The sequence below is a fragment of the Carcharodon carcharias genome, chromosome 3 (genome assembly GCF_017639515.1).
Source record: "Carcharodon carcharias isolate sCarCar2 chromosome 3, sCarCar2.pri, whole genome shotgun sequence".
In the NCBI taxonomy this organism is placed as follows: domain Eukaryota; kingdom Metazoa; phylum Chordata; class Chondrichthyes; order Lamniformes; family Lamnidae; genus Carcharodon; species Carcharodon carcharias.
In genome coordinates, this window is record NC_054469.1 from 149485305 (window position 1) to 149508478 (window position 23174).

General features: G+C 43.1%; 1 protein-coding gene across 2 annotated transcripts in view; it reads left to right on the forward strand.

Annotated features, from left to right (window-relative positions):
* The window catches only part of creb5b (cAMP responsive element binding protein 5b), a 461587-nt gene that overhangs the window by 241704 nt on the left and 196709 nt on the right, over positions 1–23174 (forward strand). The window lies entirely within an intron of this gene.

Consider the following 23174-nt stretch of genomic DNA (forward strand, 5'->3'; position numbering starts at 1 on the left):
AAGTGGCAGCATGGATATGAAGTTGGTTGAGTGACAAGAAACAGTAGTGATGAAAGGTTGTTTTTCGGAAAGGAGGAAGGTCTAGAGTGACATTCCTCAGGGGTCAGTACAAAGACCACTGCTTTTCTTGATCTATATCAGACTTGAGTATGATGGGTACAATTTCAAAATTTGCAGATGACACAAAATTCAGAAGTATTGTGAACTCTGAGCAGGATAGTGGCTTCATGAGGACATGGACAGGGTGGTGAAATGGGTGGTCACATGGCAGATGACATTTAATGCAGAGAAATAGGAAGTGGTACATTTTGGTAGGAAGAACAAAGAATGGCAATATAAAGTAGTGGGCATAATTTTGGTGCAAGAACGGAGTGGCCTCGGGATATATGTGCACATTCACTGGTGTGGCAAGCAGGTTCAGAAAGTGGTTGCAAAGTTATATGGGCTCCTGGACTTTCTCTGGTTCAGCCTCAACTTCAGTACTGTGTCCAATTCTGGGCACCTCACCTTTGGAAGGATGTGAAGGTTTTAGAGAGAGTGCTGAAAAGGTTTACAAGAATGGTTCTGGGATGAGGGACTTCAGTGTGTGCAGTTAGATTGGAGAAGCTGTGATTGTTCTCCTTATCAAAGGGAAGGCTGAGAGGAGATTTGATCAAGGCATTCAAAATCATGAGGAGTCTAGATAAGGTAGATCAAGAAAAATTGTTCCCATTGGCGGAAGTGATAAGAATCAGAGGACACTGATTAATTGGCAAAAAAAACAACGGTGACATGAGGAAAATCTTTTACAAGTGAGAGGCTAGGATCTGGACTGCACTACCTGAGAGTTTGTGGAGGCACATTCGAGCAAGGCTTTCAAAAGGACATTGAATAATCACCTGAAGAAAAAAAATTGCAGGGCTATGAGGAAAAGGCTGGGGAGTAGGACTAGCTGAGTTGCTCTTGCAAAGAGACAGCATGAATATGATGGGCCCAAAGGCTCCTTCTGTGCTGTTATCATTCTATGATCCTATGAAGCCTACCTGAGGATTTACAGTCTCAGGGTCTATAGCAGTAGTTAGAGGGAAGCCCCAGAGTCTAAGAGTACTGTAGAGAGAGGTCCTGAGAATGCAGGTCATATCCTGTGATCTGGGATCTGCGGGAGAGAGGTCTGAAGCTTCGGTGTATCAATTGGTATGTTTTGTGATAAAAACGTTGCTTCTGTAACATTTAGTCACAGACGCTTCAGGTGGGCCCACTGTGAACGCTATACTTTAATTCCATTGTTTCAGCTAAAGTAACACAACTATTTCTTAAAAAGCACCATCCAAGCCTTGCTGCTACTTCCATTAGTTACAGGCAAAATAGCAACAGCACAAAGCACAATTGTTTGATTTTCACACTTTATACAGTATATCTTATGAAAGATGAAGAGGTAACATAGGTAACAGATCTAGTGCAAGAGTTCTGAAAAAGTAAGCAAAGGAGTGTTTCTTGTTCTTTTGAAAAAGATATCAGTTATGGATTAATATATGTGGTCCAAAGTTCATTTGTCCTGGGTCTTAATGAACAGTTATAGCCTTAAAAACAGATTTAACCGAGGCTAAAATGTTTAGCGGATGTCAACAGATCTACTGCTGAGGGAACATTTCTGTGAATCATGTACAGAACAATGTCTTAGTAAAAAATCAGCTTCTTCTCTATAGTACTGTCAGATCTACCACTTTATGTGGGAAATTTCACAAGTTAGCTCTCTAATTGTGAAGCCTGGCAGGCAGATCAGTCGGGTATAGAGGACAACATCCCTAGATTTGTAACATGCACAATTTTCCAAATATTCATTTTATTTTTATTACCAAAACATCATGAACGGGGCACACTGATGGCCACGTTTGATGATTTGATCTGCCTTCCCTTTAAAGAGGATCCACTGCTGCAGTGTGTCACTGCTAATTGCTAAAAGGAAAAGCCTATGCATAATAGCTTAATCACTTGATCTCTGAACTCACAGTACTACTACATAATCTAAATGGTCTAAAATACTATGCAACAACAATTCCAGCTGCTATAACTATACTGAAAGACAATTACAAATAAAGCTCAAAGACATTACAGAAAATCATAAACACCTCTATGCCTGCCTTAGGCATCTTTAATACACATCCATTTCCATAACCTAATAAAAATTTCTTATAAAACATTCAAAAGTTAATCACTGAGACAATTACCAAGATTTTATGTAAAACATTACATATTGCACCAAAAATGCTTCAAAACAAAAACATTTTTGAACTGAATTTTCAACCCAGATAAATAGACAGCAGCCGATGGGAAAACTGCAATAATTTAAATTGATCTGCCAGATAGATTTAAGAAACTGAACTCCTCTCCAACCTTTCCACTGAGAAATAGAATGGACAATCTTTGTTTGTATCGCAACTGTCAACAAAGAAACCACAGGTACTTAATCACAAATATATCTTAAGTGAGGGACAGCAGTTGTCAATATTTTAAATGTGAAACTTTGCCTGACATAAAGCTTTGAGAATTCAATCTCCAATTTGTTTCAAAGTCCTTTTGAAAAGACAAGGAGACTCACAAATCCACATAGGATAAGAGGGATTTTTTACTTCAATTTAGACACTTTTTGATGCATGCTGTGAAATTCTTCATACTGCACAAACTCAAGTGCGATTGGCAATTCACCAAAATTTTCCAGTCAAAGTCCGGGGTTTTGGACTGGCTGAGGACTTCAAGAAAAACCTTTTAAAATGGCATTAATAGACAAAATTTTGTGAGTAAATTTGATCAAGATCATAATGAAATATAGTATTTTTTGATTTGTTTAAAACTTTTTTTTGGACATTAGCAATTTCACTTACTGAGAAGAAGGATCAGGCTCTATTTAAATGCTTTTATTGATTCAATTGACTTACATTTCTATTTTTTTAAAGCACTAGTAGACTCTTCTGATTGGTCATTCGGAATTGGTTGCTTTCATAAATCCTCAGCAGCTTCTAACCTTTAACCTTGTTTTTGATTTTTATGTTCACTGGAGCTCTGATTTGCCACGGTTTATTTTCAGCCAATCAGCAATGTGATAATTAAACGTCAACATCTTTTGAGTGTTGCTACGTTATAAATATTGACATTCGAAATGTTACTCAAAAATGAAAAATAATATTAATGTGCATAGAAAGTGCATGTTAGATTTTAGTACAGATATTAGTCAGTCAGTCACCTGTGGTGATACCAAGGAATCAAGGTCAAGTATTAACTACAGCAGAACAGTGGGCATTTGGACTAGTTCACATTGATTTAATTCAGTTTGCTTTTTATAGTGGTATATAATACTTTTTATAGTTAAGTTGCAGAACATAGAGCAATTTGGAAAGTAAAAGTAGACTTGTTTGCATCATTAAAGTTTCTCTGGAGTACAGGCTAAGGGGTGGAGAGGTGTAAAACTGAAAAGCTGCACCATCACTACTAGCAGGAGGCTGCAATTACAGCGTGACAACTTTATATAGTCAGTTTCCATTCTGTGACACAGGAATTTGCAATGTGACCAAAATGTGACATCAGAAACTGAAGATTATGTGACCTCTGTTCATTCTGCATTCTGCACTAAGCATCAGGAGTCCTACAAAAATACTTAAGTGAGCTGACCTCACATTATCATGTGGCAGCTACTTAGGGTGCAGACTACAGACAATGACTGAAATTGACTTCATTTTCAATTTATTACAATTTCCTTGCTTTTGTTCCATGCCTGAGTCCCCAATTATAAAACTCAAAATGCATTGTTGCGGATTCAACCACTGAAACAAATGACAATAAACTTAATTGGGCCTATATTTGGAAAGTGAATTTTAACATAGATAAGTGTGAGATATTAACTTTTGATAAGATAATAGGATGTCTCATACTTGGGAAGTAGGTATCTAAATGGGATAGAAAAACAAAAGGATCTGTGAGTACAAATACATAAACCACTAAAAGCTGTGATACAGGCCGATCAGGCCATAACCAGAGGAAACCAGGCATAGAATTAAAAAGTAGAGGAGTTATGCTAAACTTGTAAAGAACATTGGTTAGGCCACATATGAGGCAGAATTTTTTGGAAGGCAGTGTTTCCCGTCCCACAACTGGAGAAGTCTGCAGGGAACACATCCTTGCCAATCAGAGATTTAACGCGCTGAGCGGTATTAATTGGTAGGAGGCAGGCCTTCCAACCCTCACTCGGGCAGAAGTCCCACCTCAGAGACCAATCTGATTGACTGGCAGCTCTGTAATCCCAGCAACGTCACCAGGAGCAGCGGCCACTGCAGGCACTACATGTAGTCCCCAGAATCAAAGAAGCCTTGGGACACAGGGAAGTCCAGGGTCTCATGGCATGGAGAGGAGGGGAAGGCCCAGGGCGGGGTGAGGGGGGTGGGATTGTTATTTGAAGGGAAGCAGGGATGGAACACATGGGGCCCCAAACCTTGGGGAGTGGCGACAATCTTGAAAGGAAGCCATAATGGAGTTACCCCCCCCCAACCCCCTCCTCCTCCCTCCTCCCCCACACCAGAGACATGAGTAGGGCTTCCTCCCTATCCTTGAACCCCTCCTGTTTGTTTCAAAATTCAGGCTTGGGCAGGAAGTGGCCTTTAAGTGGCCATTAACTGGCTACTTAAGGACCTCAATTGAGGCGAGAGTGGGCCATTCCAGGCCTTGACCACCAGAGTAAAATTGCAGACAGGTAGGGGGCAAATGGGAGGGTGGCAGAAAAGACACTCAGAAAATTTTACGGGTACCTCCACCAGCAAACCTGCTGACAGGAACCCATAAAATTCTGCCCTAGGTGTACTGTCTACAGTTCTGATCACCATATTTTAAAAGGGATATAGAGGCACTAGAAAGGGTTCAAAAAAGATGTATAAAGATGATAACAGAACTGCAAGCTTCAGGAAAGGGTGAACAGGCAGAGTCTCTTTGGCTTTTGGGTGACTTCCAGAAGTCTTAAATTTATGAAAGTGCTCGGTAGAATAGACAGGGAGAGACTATTTCCACTTGTGAGGAAGAGTAAAACTGGAGGCCATCAATCTAAGATAGTCACCAAGAAATCAAATAGGGAATTCAGAAAAATATCTTTATCCAGAGAGTGGTGAGTACATGGAATTTGCTACCAAAGGGAATAGTTAAGGCAAATAGTATAGATGCATTTAAGTGGAAGCTAGATAAGTGTATGAAGGAAAAGGGAATCGAGGATTTTGCTGATAGATGAGGAAGGAAGAAGGCAGATGTTCAAGTGGAGCATAAACAGCAGCATGTACTGGCTAGGCCAAATGGCCAGTTTCTATTCTGTATATCCTATATAGTGTAAACTTTCAGTAGTTATGTGTTTGCATTTCTGGGCCTCTGGGTTCCTTCATTCCATTCAACACTTTCTCTTTGACTATTTACAACAAATTCTTGTTTTTCTAGATGTATCTTCAACCATCTTGGGCCTATGCTCTGGAATTCCTTCCTTAAAATTTTCCACCACTCTCTTAAATCCTACCCCTTTGACCAAGCTGTCTTAATATTTCCTTCTTTTGCTTTTTGCTAATTTTTGGCCGATTACACTCCTGTGAAGCGCCTTGGAACATTTTACTACATTAAAGACACTATATAAATCAAGTTGTTGCTTTCCTTCGCAAAATACATTACCTCACATTATTCTACATTAAATTGCAACTGTCCCCGGTCTGCCAATTTCACTAACCAGTGTATGTCCTCCTGTGATCTTTTACAGTCATCTTTACTCTTTGCAAAACCTCCTATTTCTTTGACAAATTTAATATCATGTTCACAATACCCCACCATTTGTATACACTTGTATATATTGAGGTTGTCCTTGCTCTTCAGGATCCAGCTTAATATAGTTCAGTCAGTTCTGGTGATGAATAACTTGGTCTTGTGCCAGCTGCACTCAAATTTGTATCATCAGATTTAAGGGTGTTGAGGTGGGAACTTTGCTGGGTGAATGGCAGGAGTGAGAGGTGTGGTTTGGTTGGGAAAGCTGAGATGAGGAGATTAACATGGCGTTACAGGAGAGGAAGTTGGGAATTTGAGTAAAATTATGATTGACCTGATGTCGAGGAAGCCAAGTGCGAATGGCTGATAAAGAAGATGAAGAAATGGCCAGAAATGGCCTACCAATGATGAAAATTATGGAAGTTTTCAAAAAATTCTTCCATGGTATGTGGGTGTCGCTGGCAAGGCTAATATGTGTTGCCCATCCCTAATTGCTCTTGAGAAGGCGGTGGTGAACCACCTCCTTGAACTGCTGCTGCCCCTCTGCTGTAGGTACACCAACAATGATGTTAGGAAGAGAGTTCCAGGATTTTGATCCAGCGACAGTGAAGGAACGGTGGTATAGGGCGGAATTTTTAGGTTGGTGTGTGGGCGCACACCCGATCTGATCAGACGCGAAATCGCGCAAGATGAGGTTGGGTGAGCGTCCCGGTATCATCTCGCGCTCACGCGATATTTCAGTCGGTGGGCACACGCAAAAGTTGGAAGCGTGCCCGCCGACAATTAGAGTTGTTAAAGTTCCAATTGCCCCCAATTTTTCATGGTCCGTTCAACTTTATGGTTGGCAGATGGGCGAATCTGCCAGGCGGACTTTGCATTTTTGATGAAGCCTCAAGCAAGGGCAGGATGAGGTTTCCATTATTAAATTTTTAAAAATCAAAATGTCAGGACAGAATTTTCATCATATATACATTCAGGTGGCTGATTGTGATGTGTGGACATTTTATTCTGGATTTTAAAAACTTTATTTATTGGTTTTAAAGTCTTCAGCTCCCTGAGGCAGCTCTAGTCCAGTGACATTGCTAATATGTCACCATCTACCCCAGTTGAAAACAGTGCTGAACATTGTACAATCATCAGTGAACATCCCCACTTCTCACCTTATGATGGAGGGAAGGTTATTGATGAAGCAGCTGGAAATGGTTGGGCCGAGGACACTACCCTGAGGAACAACTGCAGTGATGTCCTGGGACTGAGATGATTGATCTCCAACAAACACAACTATCTTCCTTTGTGCTAGGTATGGACTCCAGCCAGCAGAGAGTTTTCACCCTGATTCCTATTGACCAGTTTTGCTAGTAGGGGATAGAGAGATTGAAAGAGTGGCTGCAGATGTGAGGGTCTAATGTTATGTGAAGGGTGAGATTTTGTGAAAGCAGGAGGCTAGGCAATTCAGACAAGAAGAGGCTGGGAGTTTAGATTTTTGTTAAAATCACTGAAGAAGAGTGCATACGCAGAGAGAGAAGGAAGGCAATCTCTTTGACAAAGACCCCTTAAGACTTGGGAGGGAGGCAGTTGATGATTTTGACTGAAATGTGAGGATTTAACAGGAATTATTACTCAAGGAGGAGAAGGTACAAAATGAGTTAGAGAAGAGACTAAAATGGGATTAGATAATAAAAATTGCACCAGCAATTTGGGTGCAGCAAGTAATGTAATCAGTAGTTAGATGCAGAGGCTTTGGTGAAAGGTCAAGAGTCGCAGCATGTAAGCTAGGCCATTGTTACAGCCAATGTTTATAGATTCATCCACTATGAGGTTATTAATGATACAAAGAACTTGTTTGTGAACTGGATAATATAATTTTTCACAACTTTTTACAATTCTAAATTCTAAAAGGGTTAGATGAAAATGTTAGAAAATGGAAAGCTCCACTGCTGAGTTGAAGCTTCCCTAGATTTGAGAGTGGGTTAGAGATGGAGTTGCAGTATGGTAGCCTCTATTCTATGCTTCTTTTTTGTGTCTAGTAAGGCTTTGAATTGGCAGTGGAGCTTTGCAATTTTCCCCCAAAACTGTTATTTCACAAAGCTAATTTATTTATGAACACATTTCCATTCACAATGCTAAGATCATTATAGAAAAAATTAAAGGCAGGATATTCCCTTCACTGGGCGAGCATGTTGGGCGGGCCCAGGAACAGCCGTGAAACGGAATGCTGCCTGCGATCGGGCTCTGACCGCAATTTCATGCTGGCTGGCCAATTAACGGCCAGCCAGTGTGAAAAGTGCACTAAGGGTCTCAGTACTGCCGGGGTGGGGGCGGGAGGAGCACGAGAGCCAAAGTTCGTGCATGTGTGGGGGAGGGGCACTGAAAGTCCCTAAGGTCAACGAGCTGCCTCAGGAGCTGAAGAATTTTAAGTACAGAAATAAACATTTTACGAATGATATAAACATGTCCCCACATGTGACTGAGTCACAGGAAGAGGGGCATGTTTAAATTATATGAATTTTTTTTTAATTGACCATTGGAAACCTCATTCCACCTGTGGATGAGGTTTTGTAAAAAATGCAAAGCGCCACCCACCAACCGAATGGTTGAGCGGGCAGCGAAAAATACAGATCAATTACTTGTTTAAGGGCCTTAATAGGCCTCTTAATTGTCGGCGGGTGCACTGCTGACTCTCGTGTGCGCCTGCCAAGCAAAATATCGCGCAAGTGCGCGTTGACGTCAGGACACTCGCCCAACATCATTGCGCACTATTTTACTTCCGATCAGGTTGGGTGGCGCTCACCAGCGGGATGAAAATTTTTGCCCTAAAAGTACAGTATTTACATTGGATGGCTGGATGTTAGTGTTATAAAACTTAAGCATTTGTACCTCCCTGTCCACTACTTTAATAGAGATATTAACCCATTTATTTTAAATGGGGTAACACCTTGATTAAAATAATAAACAGAGGGCTGCCATATAATACATTAAGCATTTAATTGTCAACATTGACAATAATAAATTCCAGCCAATTATTATTTAATACTTATTGCATGCTTAATTCATACTAAGCAGAGATTGGGGAGCACACTAAAATTGCTGTATTCTTTCCCTAGATGAAGCGATCAAGTAAGCATATTTTTCTTCTGTTAACTTTTTCAATAATTGTGTAATGAATTCCACAGTCCAAAACCTAGCTTTAATTCATAACAAGAAACTTGATGCAACTAAACTTGCTGCATTCTACTTAACCTCAAACTGGCTGTTAAAGCATGTCATGATTTATTTTATCTGAATTTTCTTGGAGTGAAATAGAGGTACTGTGCACATTGCATTTCTGGTCACTCTATCTTGATTCTGATTAAAACCAATAAATCACTTACACTGCTCAAAGTGTTTATTCTGAACTTTAAACAGCTGCTGCTTCTTTGAGGCGGCACTGTTTCTCTGTCTGTTTATCCTGTTTCCAATGGTAATAGCACCACCAAGTCTCTGTATGTCTGGAACTTGGCCTGGGGTTGTTTTGGTTACATTAAGTTTACTTCGGGCTTGCCAGATATAGTGGTGACTTCATAGTGCTGAGCTGGGGAGAGTGGCCAGTGCATTACATCATTGCCTGGCAGGGAGTCAGATGGGAAGGATATGACTCACACGGGCTAGTTAAGCCTTGGCTCTTATCCTTCATGTACACTGTGCTCTCATGTTCTGTACATCAGCAGGGAATTCAAGCTCAGTGATGTCCATGAGGTTTGTTATCAATTTTCAACTTTCATTTGCTAGTTATTGAGCAGGATTTTAATCTTTACAAATATTATCTTTTGGATCATTTCATTTGGTATAGTAACTTTGCCATGGTTATCCCAACATATTAAGTTGATTGTTTTGGTTTTGTCTTATTATTGTACTAAGTTAGTACTAGAGATTTGCCTGCATGTGGATTGACAGAGTAAAAGTCCGGCGAACAATCCTATATACGATGATGTAATGCCTAAGCTCCTAGTTAGCTCAGTAATCTGAGAGTGAAGGGCAGGGTTTCAAAGTATTCACCTGGTCCCTAGAGGATTTAGCCTGACACTTGTCTCTGGCTAACAGCTGGCTGTGACCAGTGACTTATCCGAGTCAGTCAATCTTTGCAGCTCTTTAGCTGTAAAGTGTTAATGCACTTATCGAGGAGTTTGGCAGCCTTGTTTGTAACAAAAGACCTTACAAACTGTAGTGTATTGAAAAATGTAAACTGATGAAAACTGATCTGTTTTGTTATGCAGAGTTTTAAAATGGTTCAAGCTTTTGTCTCAATGAGTGCACATGTGGGATTAATTGGGTTCAAATATTCACAGAAATTAAAATACTTGTTCTGAAGTAGAACTGCATAAAAAAGAGATAAAAACTGGGGCTGTGCAGTTTTTCTCAACTTAGTGCTGACATAAATACACCTAAAGGATCGCAATGCAAATTAAGCTTACTGGAGGAAAAACTTGTTGATTCCAGGTGGCTGGGAGCAATTCTGCAATAATTTAATTTGAGAACTGCCAAGATAAAGATCTGAGCCGCCCCACTTAAGAACAGTCTTAGTGGGGCAAGCCCAGCAAGAAACATAATTCTATTTAAGCTATGTTCAGGCAGTATGAAACAAAGAAGCTTTTCAATGTTGCTTACCATTGCAAAGCAACTTTAACTGTTTTCTTTCTGAGTTTTCTGTTAATTTTTCTCCCATTATTTTCAGTTTTGCTCTGGAGATTGTTTATAACATTGTTAGAAAACAAAGTACAATATGCCATAATGTTAATTTGCTGTCATTTGCCTTAATCTAAATGCTATCGGCACTGTGCAGAAGATATCCCCTTTTCCACATATATCTTAGTTTTGCAATGCTTTACCATTGGGTTAGAGTTCCAGGTGGTTGAAACTATCCTACAAGTCACGAATACTACTAGCTTTTTCTTAGCCCGTTTTCATTAAGATGACCAAAATAAGAGATAATAGCAACCTAAGAAGGAAACTGAAATTTAATCCAAAATAAAAAGGCAGCCTGCAAAGGCATTTAATGAAAAAATTTCAAGCATTCTAATGCTGGTTTCCAGTAAAGCTAGAAAACAGCTGTTTTGTGAGACTTACAATTTGCAGTATTGTTTATAATTAATTTTGAAAATAAATTTTGAAATGATATCCATACTATTCTTTAGTTGGAATTCATGCAGTTTGCTGCTATACCTCTGCCAATGACACTGTCTTAGCAGGACCAAGTAATTAGGATGACACCAGCAACCATCACTGCCCCCTCCACCACCCATCCTGCAACTCCCACCCCCACAGCCCTGCTCTCCTGACCAATTTACTTTTGCTTCCTGTGAAGAAATGCTTGACCCCCAAAGTGTCTCATCCTGACATACTGTGTAAATTGCCATGCAATTAGTTTTATGCATGAACCTGTACCTTTCTACGATGGGGCACAGAGCTTTGGTGCACTAACCCAGCATATTGCCAAGTCAACTTTTTCACCTTATTCTAACATCCTAGTGATGTAAGTGGCTTCCAGAATTCGTCATTTATAATTAATTGAAAATTTAGCTGCCCAAGTGCTATTTTAGAAGCTGAAATTAGCAGACTTTTGATCATTAGCAAAATCTAGCATTGTAAGTTTTGATAGTGAGTAAACTCATAGGATGGATAGGAATACCTAAAAAAACCTTTTTTTATTTTGACAGGGGCAGGAAGTGGCATTTCAATTTTCGAGGTACTTGAAAATTTACCAGTTATCGATTGTTAGTCAGTGATATATCTGGACTCATGGTGTTAATTGGATCATTATCGTGTGTTCTGTTAGGCTGTTCTTTTTTTCCTGCATTTTAATATATACCACACTTAACGGGAATTACCCGGTAAATCTACAACATAATATTTGTTCAGGAGAATGGAGTGAAAATATAGATGACCACCAGGAACTAGAGCAACATCAGGACCATAATCAGTCTCCCACAATCCTACTATAAAACTGATATTACATGCTGCACTGTTGAGATGATTTTTACCCCCTTTACCTTTAATGCAGATGTTCTTACAAAAAATCAACAGCACAACAGCCTATTTATTCCAACTGGTCTATGCTAATGTTTATACTCCACATGAGCTACCTCCCATTCTAATTTCATCTTCCTACCCTGCCACACATATCTCTATTTTTTCCATTATGTATGCATAAAGCCTTCCTTTATTCATATCAATGCTATCTGCTTTAACCCCTTGAGGTGGAGGGAAGTGTCTATTTTCTCTGAAATTTTGACTTCTAGCTGGGTTTGACCTTGTCCAAACAGCCACTCTTCTCATATGAAATCTGCACAGTGAGTGACTTGAGGGGGGCGGCGGGGGGTTGGTGGATGGCAGTGGGTGATGGGAGGTGGGGTGCATTACTGATGAACCGAATTGCGTCTGCACTCAAAGCTTTCAGGTGTGCACTTTCAATGGGGTCACTCCATAACTATCAGGAGTAGTTGACCATGTTAATTTTATTTTCCCTAACCCACCTTTGTTGCAGCCAATTGCAATTCCTTAACTCCTATACAAAAACAGAATTACCTGGAAAAACTCAGCAGGTCTGGCAGCATTGGCGGAGTAGAAAAGAGTTGATGTTTCGAGTCCTCATGACCCTTCGACAGAACTTGAGTGAATCCAAGAAAGGGGTGAAATATAAGCTGGTTTAAGGTGTGTGTGTGAGGGGGGGGTTGGGTGGGGGGAGAGAAGTGGAGGGGGTTGGTGTGGTTGTAGGGACAAACAAGCAGTAATAGAAGCAGATCATCAAAAGACGTCACAGACAACAGAACAAAAGAACACATGGGTGTTAAAGTTGGTGATATTATCTAAACGAATGTGCTAATTAAGAATGGATGGTAGGGCACTCAAGGTATAGCTCTAGTGGGGGTGGGGGGAGCATAAAAGATTTAAAAATATTTAAAAATAATGGAAATAGGTGGGAAAAGAAAAATCTATATAATTTATTGGAAAAAACAAAAGGAAGGGGGAAGAAACAGAAAGGGGGTGGGGATGGAGGAGGGAGCTCAAGACCTAAAGTTGTTGAATTCAATATTCAGTCCGGAAGGCTGTAAAGTGCCTAGTCGGAAGATGAGCTGTTGTTCCTCCAGTTTGCGTTGGAACAATGCAGCAAGCCAAGGACAGACATGTGGGCAAGAGAGCAGGGTGGAGTGTTAAAATGGCAAGCGACAGGGAGGTTTGGGTCATTCTTGCAGACAGACCGCAGGTGTTCTGCAAAGCGGTCGCTCAATTTACGTTTGGTCTCTCCAATGTAGAGGAGACCACATTGGGAGAAACGAATGCAGTAGACTAAGTTGGGGGAAATGCAAGTGAAATGCTGCTTCACTTGAAAGGAGTGTTTAGGCCCTTGGACGGTGAGGAGAGAGGAAGTGAAGGGGTAGGTGTTACATCTTTTGCGTGGGCATTGGGTGGTGCCATAGGAGGGGGTTGAGGAGTAGGGGGTGATGGAGGAGTGGACCAGGGTGTCCCAGAGGGAACGATCCCTACGGAATGCCGATAGGGGGGGTGAAGGGAAGATGTGTTTGGTGGTGGCATCATAGTGGAGTTGGCGGAAATGGCGGAGGATGATCCTTTGAATGCAGAGGCTGGTGGGGTGATAAGTGAGGACAAGGGAGACCCTATCATGTTTCTGGGAGGGAGGAGAAGGCATGAGGGCGGATGCACGGGAGATGGGCCGGACACGGTTGAGGGCCCTGTCGACGAGCGTGGGTGGAAAACCTCGGTTAAGGAAGAAGGAGGACATGTCAGAGGAACTGTTTTTGAATGTAGCATCATCAGAACAGATGCGACGGAGGCGAAGGAACTGAGAGAATGGGATGGAGTCCTTACAGGAAGCGGGGTGTGAGGAACTGTAGTCGAGGTAACTGTGGGAGTCGGTAGGTTTGTAATGGATATTGGTGGACAGTCTATCACCAGAGATTGAGACAGAGAGGTCAAGAAAGGGAAGGGAAGTGTCAGAGATGGACCACGTGAAAATGATGGAGGGGTGGAGATTGGAAGCAAAATTAATAAATTTTTCCAAGTCCCGACAAAAGCATGAAGCAGCACCGAAGTAATCATCGATGTACCGGAGAAAGAGTTGTGGAAGGGGGCCGGAGTAGGACTGGAACAAGGAATGTTCCACATACCCCATAAAGAGACAGGCATAGCTGGGGCCCATGCGAGTACCCATAGCCACACCTTTTATTTGGAGGAAGTGAGAGGAGTTGAAGGAGAAATTGTTCAGTGTGAGAACAAGTTCAGTCAGACGGAGGAGAGTAGTGGTAGATGGGGATTGTTCGGGCCTCTGTTCGAGGAAGAAGCTAAGGGCCCTCAGACCATCCTGGTGGGGGATGGAGGTGTAGAGGGATTGGACGTCCATGGTGAAGAGGAAGCGGTTGGGGCCAGGGAACTGGAAATTGTTGATGTGACGTAAGGTGTCAGAGGAATCACGGATGTAGGTGGGAAAGGACTGGACAAGGGGAGAGAGAAGGGAGTCAAGATAACGAGAAATGAGTTCTGCGGGGCATGAGCAAGCTGAGACGATCGGTCTACCGGGACAGTTCTGTTTTTATCCTTAACTCCTATCCCTGCTGAGATCGGATGTTTCAGCATATACAGAGAACCTTCCTGCTCCATGTGGCTCAACTTAGAACTAATTAAAGCATTGAAGTTGCATAACTTCTTTCAGTATTTTACAATATTTTATTCTGGTTATTTGTCCCATTAATAGTTGTGATCGACAAAGATCTGGATAAACTAAATCATACCTGTTTTTTCTCCCTCAGTAGCGCAGGTAGAAACACATTCGCTGCATGTTTCTCTTTCGGGTGGCAGAAATCATTTTGATCAAAATTCAGATTTTAAAAAGGAGGGCTTGCTACCTTTGTGATTTTGGTACTTATGCCAGTCTTAGCAGTAGGTTAGTACACATTTACACAGACCATAGCAACTGTGACCTAAAGAAGCACCTAGATTATGTAAGATCACATGCTTACAGAGGTAGATATATCAGAAAAAATATTTTCAGTGCAAGGATGAATTTTTAATTTTGGTTTCATCAATAGTGATATCTTTAAAGTCGTACACAATTAACCCAAAATTAGGGAGGTTCCACGCCAATGGAATAATTGAGAACAGTAAACACTGAAAGCCGGGATGGCAAAGAACAAAATATCGATTTAATTTCATTTTTTTCATGTAATTAATCACCCAAGTTTAAATAAATTTATTAGCCAATCAAATCCAGCTGTTTCACAACCAATTGACTGACAATTTAAATAGTCTGAGCTGCAGGGCCCAAAACAAAACAGTCTGGATCAATTGGAACTGGAATTACTTGGCTATGTAGCTTCTGCATAAAACTGGATCAAATTTGTTAAACCTTTGACATTATTCGAATTCATGCAACTAATACAGACTTTCTTTTGAATTGTCAGATGCATTTTAATTCAATATTATTGGAAATACTGTAAAACAAAGATGCCTCACATTAGCTTACACACACCTAAACTGACTGACTGGGTTGCTCTAATCACCTGAAATAGGAAATTTGCCTTAGGGGAGATTGTTGTTTCTGTAAAAGAGGTTCAGTCTTCCTTTTCTCATGAATCACTTGATTGCACTGCATGTCTGCACAGGACAGACACTGTTGGTTCTTTGTTTTAAAGCTCGTTGTGAGGTAGAGTCATTTTATGGGTGTCTCAGAAGAAAAAAGGTTTGCTTTCAGCCAGTTAAAAGGCACCACCTTATTATTTCTGGAAAAGAAAACATGTAGGGAATCCCAGTCAAGATGAAAAACTACCTTAAACTGTGAGACCATGGCAACACTCAGTAAATATATACATATATATATTTATATATATATATATATATATACTGGTTAGGTAATAAGAAAATATTGAGCTATACTTGGTAACAAAAATACTGTTGATAATTAGCAATAATACATAGAATATTTTTTATTTAGACAAACTCACTTAGACAAATAGCAACAACTTGCTTTGATATAGGATCTTTAACGTAAAAGACACCCTGCAGAAAGGTATATGTAATTAGTTTTCCTTAGGGAGAGACTAAATTGAGTAAAGTATCAGACTGCTTATTCAACAGCCCGTACTGGATGAGCAGAAATTTCATCCAGTTAAATACCAAGAAGACTTAAGCAATCATTTTTGGTCTCTGCTCCCTCAAACTCCTTTCCCAACCTACTGACTCCATCCATCTCCCTAGCAACAGTTTGAGATTAAGCCAGTCTGTTCACAACTTTGGTGTCACAACTGACCTTGAGATAAGTTTCTGACCTCATATTCCCGCCCTCACTAATATCGTCTATTCCACCTCAGGACATCACCCGACTTTGCCTCTGTCACAGCTGATGTGCTGCTGAAACCCTCATTTATGCTTTTGTTACCTCTAGACTTAATTATTCCAATGTATCCCTGGCTGGTCTCCAATATTCTAGTTTCCGTTTGTCTTTATTGAAAATGAATAGAATAGAATGGAAAGAACTGATGGGTAGAAGTGGGCGCGAGTGGGGATGTGGATCATGCAGATGTTTATTGTTTTACATTCTGGCCTGGGCCACAGTCGGATTGGAATTTTATCCTAACAGACCCTCACACAGTGTGGAGGCTGGTAGCAGGTTGGAAACCTGTTTGTTCTGTCAGCGGGCTTTGCAGTGGCTCTTTAACTCATCATAGTATCAGCATCACTCTTCCAGGATACCCGACAAATCAGAGAACGTGAGTAGGATGATGCACTAAATTTGTCAAAGGAAGGATTTCTAGTTAAAGGGATCCTGGCTGAGGTCAGATTGGTTGAACTGTATGTTGATTCCTGAGGTTTCAACAACCACAGAAATAGAAAAACCTGAGATGGTTGCCAGCCCCTCTCCTTTCAGCCTTATACAGTTACCTGGAGATCCTGCTGTAGGATCTGAGAGAATGAAGCGAAGTGATGTTTACCAAGGAGGGGCAGAAGAGGCCAGCCTCTCAAACCATATGGATAGGAGAGGATAAGAAAGTGAGCAGCAGGTGTGTGGTTCTTTAAACTTGGGTACAGTGGCCCAAGAGGTTCAAGGGCCTCAGGAGGACAGGAAATATGAGTAACAAAGCAGTTTCAGGTGCCAAGGTTGGGGGGGGGGGCAGGGGGGAGCAGGGACAATATGGCAAGAAGACCAAAAATCAGTTTTACGCCATCGTGATACCAGTTTGCGATCATCCATCAATGGTGCGCTGTGTTTCCCATGGCCTCACGTCAGGAACGTCGTTTAATACATTTGCATCTGATTATAAGCCTTGCTCGCCAGAATCATCCCCTGACATCAAATGTACCACCCACTTCAGTGTGACTTCAGAATGGCGCACTTCATGACTGCTTTTAAAAGGCGTGCACCTGGTGAGCTGAACTTCGAAGGGAACTCGGAGGTGAGTGCACACAGCCTTGCGCAGTGCTGACGAGCATCGCCCGTAGGACATCAAGGAAGAGCGCCGCGCATTCGTGGGAGGGACATGCAAGTCGCTTTTTCCCAGCTGGCTTTCAGTGCGGCACTAGAGCAAGGGCCCCAGTGTGGGTCAGACTGGAGGTTGGGGGTGGGATGTGGGGTGGAGCAAAACAGCACACACTGAAAGAAATATTAAAGCACTGCTGTGGGGATGGTGGGCAAGGCAGCACAGACTAAAGGAAATATTCATTCACATGCTCAGGGGGTGGTGAGGGAAGCAGTCACGCACTTGGAAAAGCTTGGCAAAAGTGAACATTCTTCTGCAGCTGAGACCGTTCAGCAGCAGCTCCATTGACATTCTTGGAATCGGGCTTCTGAAGCTTTTCTGTCCACTCAAGTAACACAAAAGCATGAAAGTGCTCACAAATGCTCCAGAATTTTTCACTCCTCGGGCACAGGTGGCAAATTAATGTGCGTTTTAGGGGGCAGCAAAGCAATTGGCCAACTGGGCAAGTTGTCGAATCCCCTTGTGAATGGTGGCCATGGTGCAGTCACTGGTGGAGGCGCTCACAGCCCCTTGCAATGTCTTTATTAAGGTTTGGACCAGCGTCCATCATGGTACAAGCTAACAGCTCAGCCTTGCAGTGCGGGTTAGGAGAATGCCTGCACCTGAGCTGAGAGCACAGCATGCTCAAGTGGAGTGGGGTAGAGGTGGGTGGGGTTTCGGGCAGCCAATGAGCGCATTACGCACGGGCCATCCAAGTGGTGGCCAGCAGTCTCCTGCATGCTTGAAGAAGCCTTCAGACTTAACCAAGAGAGGTTCTTAGTACATCGTTGCTAGCCCACACATCTCTCTCTCTTTGATCCTGCAGGAGGAGAACATCAGGATCATGGAGCCTGATGATTTAGCAGTATGCCTCATAGCTTACAGAGACCAGAGAAGAAGAAGAAGAGTGCAACGGAGGCGGCTGGCTCAGCCAAGGGAGGAGCACCTCTCTCAAGGTGAAGGGGCAGCAGGGTCTGTTGTGCATGCAGCTGAAAATCCACAGTAAGCGTCCCTTGTAGGCGCTTCACTAGACCCAGGGTCTATAGATGCTGGCAGTCATTTCTGCAGATGGTTGAGAACCAGCATTGCTGAAGACTGCGCATGTCAAGGGAACTAATCAGTCACATATGCCACCTGAGGACATGGAGGGCATCTACTGCCAGTGGCCATGAAAGTGACTGCAGTGCTCAATTTTTACACCAGTGGCTCCTTCCAGGGCTTCTCAGGTGCCCTGTGTGGGATCTCGCAAGCCTCCACGCACAAGGGTGTCCAGGAGGTCATGGACGCCATCTTCACGAAGGCACCAAACTTTGTGCATTTCACCCGGGATCAGGAAAGCCAGGAAGCAAGAGTGCTTGGATTTGTGCAGATCTCTGGTCTTCCACAAGTGCAGGATGCCATTGACTGCACTCATGTGGTATTAGATCTCTGTGGCAGCAAGTAGTCAACTACGTCAACTGCAAGGGCTTCCACTCACTGAATGTTTAGCTGGTGTGTGAGCACCACAATCACATCCTACAGGTCTATGCATGGTTCCCAGGGGGTATCCATGACTCCTACATCCTTAGCAGGTCTCAGATCCCTGAAATCTTCCAGGGTCTGGAGAAGCTGCAGGGTTGGCCCCTCAGGGACAAAGGCTACCCACAGAGGACGTGGCTGATGATGCTTGTACGGCCTCAGACTGCAGCAAAGCAATGGTATTTGAGTGTCGTGCCGCAACCCGGACTTTGGTGGAGCAAACAATAGGCATTTTGAAAGTGAGGTTCTGGTGCCTCGACAGGTCCAGAGGGTGTTGCGCATCATCATCATTTGCTGCATGCTCCACAACCTGACCCTGCAACTGGGGGAGGACCTGGCTGAGGACAAGATGTAGGAGCTGCACATCTCCTCCCATGTGGAGGCCTTCGAAGGGGATGGCGATGATGAGGTCACCGAAGGCGAGGATGCCGGCGATGTGGCCATTGCACTGGCCAGATGAGGCAGGCGCATTCGGGAACACTTCATAGCTGCAAGATTCGTGGAGGATGATGATGAGATGCAGTGAGGACAGTTCTGACATCTTCACCTTGCACCTGTGAACGTTTGACTCCTGTGTGCAGTGCAGCTACCCTCAGTGCTTAGGCTCATGTCATGGAGGCATAGCAGAGACCCCAATAGTCACTAGATTCCAAAAGGATGATGATAACATGCAGTGAGGACACTCCAGAACTTTTCATATAGCCTCTGTGAATGTCTGACTCCTGTCTGACTGAGGGTAGTTCGCTTGCACTCTGTGATCAGGGTCATATCATAAAGATGCAGCCGGGAAACTGGATCCTATGTCGGTCTTCAACAGCTGACCCCTTCAGGAGCATGGCATCACTGGTCACAGATGCTGGAGAGATGGGGGCCAGCCTCACCTCCAAGGTGTGAGGGCACACAGAGAATTATAGAACTCTGTGAGGCCTGCTCACGATATTCTGGCAGCAATGACAAGCACCATCGAGGTGCAGGAATCACTAATGTGTCCAGTGAGTGTGAGGCCGGATCATCACTTTGGCCTGAAGATTACACACTACATAGGGAAGAGGCCCTGGACCGAGCCTGCCTTTATCTTGTGCAGGAACCAAGGTTACACATCTGAATGACACAAACACTGCTCATCATAACAAGGATAGGCACGGAGATATTCTTGGGAGTTTATTTACAATAGTGAACATTAAGTGCAGGTGATTAATATCCATGCCCAGGCTGTGAAATGACATCTTCTTAACCTTCCTAACCCTCCTGCTATATCTTGGTGCTTCCCCCAACATCCACAACGGAGGTAGAGGCTGCCTGCTGACTGCTATGCCCTGTCTGTAATGACCTTGGCGGGTGTCCTCTGGTGAACTGAGGCCTGTGTTTTGGGTCCTGCTGTGTGGCAATGGCACCTTCCTCGGCCTGTGGAGCTGAAGCTGTTGGGGTCATAGAAAGAGGGGATTTGGATGGGCCGGACACTCCCAGTGTCATGTGTGTGGATGGGCCTGGGGTGTGCACCTGCTGCTCCTCCTCCCTATGGGTGCCTGAGGGCCCCTGGCTGACTCCTTGAAGAGAAGGGGAAGCTGGAGTGAGATTGAACTGCCTCGCACCCCTCTCGCATTGATACTGTTGGAAGCCAATTATGGCATCAGTGATGGAGTTCAGCCTGTGCAGGACCGATGTCCTGGACCAAGGTCTCCATGACAGCTGTCACCCTACTGTGTTGACCTCGGTGTATTGGAATGCTGAGGCTATCACCTCAGGCTGAAGGCGGATGGAGTCCTCCATCGTGTCTTGCAATCTGAGGAGTGCAGTGGACATCCCTTCCTGATGTTCCCGAGTTTGCCTTTGCAGCTCCATCAACTGAGGTATGACTGAGTCCAGGATTCATAATCTGACTCAAATTCAGCAGATTTCTGATCTCCAGCAATCTCCCGAGTGACGGAGACCTGGAAAGTCCCTGCTGCTGCTTGCTGTGGATCAGACAGTGTGATGTGCTCACCAGTTTGTGAGCCCGAGGCTACTCTAGAACTAGGTCTCACCAAGGTGTATGTCTCTGCGCTGGTGGACGGTGTGGGTAGTGCTGTGACAGGTCTTCAATTAGGGTGTCATCAGGTTCTTCTTCCGAGGTGTCTTTGGGGCTTGAGCCGAGGACCTGGGTCCGTGGACCCCCTCAGCTGCTTCCCTGATGTGCCTGCGACAGCAAGGAGAGATAATTAAGGCATGGTAAGGGACTGCAGAACAGGGAACTGACTCACAGCATGGTTGTCTGATGGATATTGCACTGCTAGATCCTTACTTGGTTGAGCATCGCCGACCTCATCATCAGCACAGGAATGGTCCAGATCGTCGCCAGCCAGCTGGATGACTCTATTTTCAAAGTCCGTGAGGATCTTGATGTCTGTGACCTCTCCTTTTTGTTGTGTGCCAGCTTGTCCTGCATGAATACAGATGGAGAGAATGTAAGCAGGATGCCTGCCATGCCAGATGATAAGGATTCCTGGCATGTGTGGGTGGTGAATGGTGACATGGACAGGATGAGGACACGATCCACAAGGCAGATGATGGTGTGTGAGAGAGTGAATGGTGATGTCCCTTGAACTGGTAGTGAGTGAGATGCCCGTGGATGCATGATGGTTTGTGAGTATGTGAGTTGAGTGTGACGAGGAGAGTGATTTACCCTGGCGGAATGGAGGAGATCATAAGTATGTGAGGGGCTTTTAAAGTTTTGAATGGGCTTTCATGAGTGGGCTCTTGAACATGGCTCTTGAAGTCAGGCCATGCTGGATATGGGTGACTGGCATGGAGGATGTGAGGGCAAAGAAAGGGTGGTGGGTTTGGGAGGCATGGGTTCACATGAATTGGCGTTAAGTTAGCATGGGGCTATAAGGGGCCATGGGGGCTGGGTGGGGTGGCTTGGAGGGTATGAGGGACCATGGGAGTGAGTGGGGTGGCGTAGGTTGGCATGGATGGGGCATGAGGAGTGGTTGAGGTTGAAGGGGTGTGACGAGCTAGGGCTAGAGGGCCTAATATTTAACAAAAAACTGGGATGAAGCCCCAGACGATCAAAGTGGGCCTTTTAAACAACCTGCCTTGGCACTTGGTGCCTGTGGTTATCTCCGACCCATGTTGGGGGGGCGGCAGGCCCAACACCATCCTTCATCCACCTCCTTGGAGCAAACATCGCGCCACTCAAAGTACATTTTCTTGAGGTAGTTGCGTCAAGCCGGGCAATTTATTGAGTTGCACTATCCAATTGGCGAGCAAAAACACGGGCCTTGGGCAAATGGGGTTTTATGCAGGCTGGTAGGTCAATAAGGTTAATTGTAGTAGTTGAGTTTGGAGGTGACAAAGGCATGCAAACATTTCAATATTGTTTAATGCAGCATTATGATTAACTGCCTTCTAGGCATAATTCTACTTTCCTCTACCATGACAAAAAGAAGAATGTTTTCCTGTGATAAATGTTGTATATTAATCTATGCTTATTATAAGAGCTCATTCTAGGATATACTAAAATGACTTGACAGTTAAAGAAACAGATAACTGAACAGATTGATTCAAAGCAGTAAAGTATACAGCACAAGATAATATCAATATTCTGTACCACAGACTAAAGGACATAGATTCAGCTGACTCAGATGTGGAGTCATCTTTAGATCAGGAGCTGGTTACCTAATGAAAACTGGGATGGAAACAATCCATGGCATAATTCATTAATGTCCTGGTGATCTCTCTCACTATGATGCCCTGCATTCTTGAGATTTTTTTAAAGCTAATCAGTGTAGAGATTTATGAACAATAATAACAATGATTAAGCCAGCATAGTCAGTTTACTGATACATAAATAGTGCAGTTTGTGTAATTTCAACCGTCATGTAAATCTCAGGATGTGTTCAGTTATACCTAGGAACTGTTCATCAATATCAAATATGGATATTACAATACAATCCTTGCTCTTTGCGCAGCTTATACAGCAGGTAGATAATCACAGATGTTAAGGAGGTTTATATTTAATCCTACATTTGGAGAGCAATGCTTGAGGTATATAAGCCCTTATTTGAATCCTAAAATGGATTACAATCTTGAATTTACTCCCTGATGCTTATTATTTTTATATACTTTTGGGTGGCTTCATCTGTTTAAGGTCAGTTAGCTTAACATTTGTCATAGAGAAAATGTCAGAAACTATTATTAATTATGTTATAGCAGGGCACTTGGAAAAACTCAGGGTAATCAGGCAGAGTCAATATGATTTTGTGAAATGGAAATGATGATTAACCAATTTATTGGAGTTCTTTGAAGAAGTAATCTTTGCTGTGAATAAAGGGGAACCAGTGGATGTACTGGTTAGATTTCTAGAAGGCATTTGATAAGGTGCCACGTCAAAGATTATTGCGGAAAATAAAAGCT